Source organism: Arachis duranensis, chromosome 9 (genome assembly GCF_000817695.3).
Source record: "Arachis duranensis cultivar V14167 chromosome 9, aradu.V14167.gnm2.J7QH, whole genome shotgun sequence".
Taxonomy (NCBI): Eukaryota; Viridiplantae; Streptophyta; class Magnoliopsida; order Fabales; family Fabaceae; genus Arachis; species Arachis duranensis.
In genome coordinates, this window is record NC_029780.3 from 39,257,800 (window position 1) to 39,261,451 (window position 3,652).

Consider the following 3,652-nt stretch of genomic DNA (forward strand, 5'->3'; position numbering starts at 1 on the left):
AGCCCTTGATGCATGACAGCTCCTTCTGCTCCACTTTTGCTTCCTCCTTCACGTAGCCTCCCTAGCTACCTTTTGTGATGAGTGAACACAAAAAGCATAGATGAGCCATGCCTCTAAGATCTTCTTCCTCTGACCAAAACCCTCTTCTTCCATTTTTGGCATGGAGAGCATGAGCTTACTTCACTAAATCTTACCTTATTTTGGTGAAGATCTCAGCCACAACATATTTTTTGTTTTCTTTTTCTTGCCATCATTACAATGGTCTTGTTACTTGCTTCTTCTTCTCTACAGTAGCTTGCCATAGCTTCCATATTTTCCTGAGAAGTGACCGAGAGTGAGAAGAGAGAGTAGAGAGAGAAGAAAGAGAAGGAAGAAAAGCATTCAATGGATTTGAACAAATGAATTAAACAGAATTAATTTTCTTCCCTTTTTGCTTTAGGTAGCGTTATCATCATTAAAGCCATCAAATAATTTTTCTCTTTCTCTTTCATGTTTCCAATGCTTACATTAAATTTATTTAATAAAATTTGAATTCCACTAGATGGAGAGAGTGGTATCCGTGGAAGCATGTAGTCATGAATCAATGAATTGGGTTTCATTACTTTGAAAGAATAACTTAACCATAGTGCCCCAATTCCATCTTACTTTCGGACCAAGCCTTTTTGTTGGGCTTTTAAATTGGTTTTACTGGCCTAATAACAAGATGTTGTTTCAGCCAAGCCACTTAAACAATTTAACTAAGGCTGAATGTTTGCAATTTCATTGGGCTTACAATTTTTCTTTTCTTTTCGGCCCAATATCAAAATCTGCACAACAAAATTATTTTAATTAACATATATGAATTGAAATCAAATTAATAATTTTGCAATTAATTGTTTAAATAATGTTTGATCATCATCAATTTTAAATTTGAGTTTTCCAAACTCATCAGAACAAATTCGAAAACTCAAAGGAAACAAAGAACACACAAAGGACACCAAACTTAAGAATTGATACTAGACTCAAACAAAAGACACTATTTTTGAAAAATTTTTGAAACGAAAACAAGAAAGTTCGAACCTTTAACAAGAACAAGAACAAAAGACTTAAACAAAAGATAAAGATTAATAAAGAAAAGCAAAGATTTTTGAAAAAGAAAATTTATTTTTTTGAAAAAGAAAATAAAAGACTCAAACAAAATAGTAAAAAGTACCTAATCTAAGCAACAAGATGATCCGGTAGTTTGTCAAATCCGAACAATCTCCGGCAACGGCACCAAAATCATGGTGCACAAAACTGACTCTGCACGTTTCACACAGATAGACCGGGAAGTATATCGGGTCATCCAAGTAATACCTCAGGTGAGTGAAGGTCGATCCCACAGAGATTATTGGTTTGAGCAAGCAGTGGTTATCTTGCAGATCTTAGTTAGGCGGATAGAAAATATAATTTTCACGATAAAACGCATAAAACAGATAAATAAATAAAACGTTACTAGGTATGTGTGAAATATGAGACCGGTTGAGGTTTCGGAGATGTTTTGTCTTTTCGGATTAACTTTTCTTACTAACTACTTCAATAACTTTCTAATTCCTTCAATGGAAGCCGTAAGTGATTAACTCATGTCTTCTCGTCAAGTTAACCTCCTCTACTGCAGCAATCCACCATGTTGAGATGACTCATGTCCTCTCATCATGTCACCCCTAGGCTTCTCACTGTAGTAGAAGACGAAACTCTAAGCGATCCACTCCCCTTCATGATCCTACTCAAGGTACCACAGACAAGGCAGATCTTCCGGATCAGAAAGTGTTGCTTCTCTGATTCTAGCCTTAACACCACAGAGACCTCATGCACCCATAGTCAACGGGATTTCATGTCACATATCCAAAGTTGCTCAGATGCTCTATTGGAATCCGCAATGTAATCTCTAGCTTTAGTTCAATGCTATCCAGGTCAAGACTCGTACGAAACACATGTAGAACATGGGTGATTGTCATGAGTCACCCTCAATTCATGAGATGAAGAACGAGAATCATAAGAGAATAGAATCAGACTTACATTGAAATAGAACAGTAATATTATTTATCCATAAAACTCAGCAAAGCTCCTAACCTTAACCTTATAAGGTTAGTGACTCATACTGTACAAAAGTGATGAATTCGAATGGGGAGGAAGAAGATCAAAAAGTTTTTAAACAAGGGTAATCTTCTCCTTTAAATACTAATCTAATAACTAAGGATTACAGAAATATGATAGACTAGACTTAGAGGTGCAAAAATCTACTTTCAGGGCCCACTTGGTTAGTGTTTGGGCTGAGCTAAGGGTGTCTCCATGTACTAATACCCCTTAGGGGCGTTGAACACTGGCTTGGGACTCCCTTTTGGGCGTTCAACGCCAGCTACCCCCCTTTTGGGCGTTGAACGCCATGAATGGGGCTGGTGGTTGGCGTTGAACGCCCATTTTGGGCCTTCATTTCCGAAGAAAAGTATAAACTATTATATATTTCTGGAAAGCCCTGGATGTTAGCTTTCCAAAGCTGTTAAGAGTACACCATTTAGACTTCTGTAACTCTAGAAAAGCTCTTTCGAGTGCACAGAGGTCAGATCTTGATAGCATCTGCAGTCCTTTCTCTGTCTCTGAATCAAACTTTTTCTCAAGCTATTCAATTTCAGCCAGAAAATACCTGAAATCATCATAAAACACAAAAACTCAAAGTGGAATCCAAAAATGTGAATGTTTCACTAAAACCTATGAAAACATAATAAAACTTAAACAAAACATAACAAAAACTATATGAAAATGATGACAAAAGGCATATAAAATATTCGCTCATCAGTGGCGTTGTTTGTCTTCTGTCTTCTCCTTGTAGGTAGCGTCATAGCAAAGAAGAAAGTCTCTCCAACTGCAGATCTATAGCGGAAGCAACCACAGATCTCATTACAGATATGATATTTTCTCGTCGGTCCTGTCCTTCTTCCATCTTTCTTCATTTTCATCTTCTTTTCATTCTTCTCCACTTCATTCTTTTTTTCATTTTTTCTGTTGTCTTATTCTACCTAAGATTCAATTTGTATTTGTTTTAATTTTTTTAATAAAATATTTAAATATTTGCATTATTCAATTAGAATGTTATTGAAATATTTTTGTTTATTTTATAAATTTTAAATTTTGGATTAAATTTTATTAGTGTTCTTTGCAATGGATGAGGTGATAACTTATTCTGTATTTGAATTGATGGATATTTGTATTTGTTATGCTAATTTTTAGTAATTTTGGATAAATTTTTTATGTTTATGAAGTTGATTTTATTTTGGATGAAGAATTACCAAAAGTTAAGAAAAGATCTGTATCAGTTTTAAAGATAATAATACTATGATAAATTGTGATGATTTTGAAAGAGTATAAAAAGACAAAAATAGTAATGGTAATACTAAAATGAATGGGATAAAATTAACTTTTTAATAAATTTGTGAGTTGTGTATTCTGTCTATCTTAATTATCAAACAAAATATAAAATTAATGTTTTCTTATATTTATATACTTTTGTGTATTTGTATTTATTTCTTCATAATTTTAAGACATAAACTAAACACAACCTCTTTGAACAACGATTTAGCATGAAAAATCTTAACACACCAAAACTCTTAAATTCTAGCATGGTAAGAGAGATGTC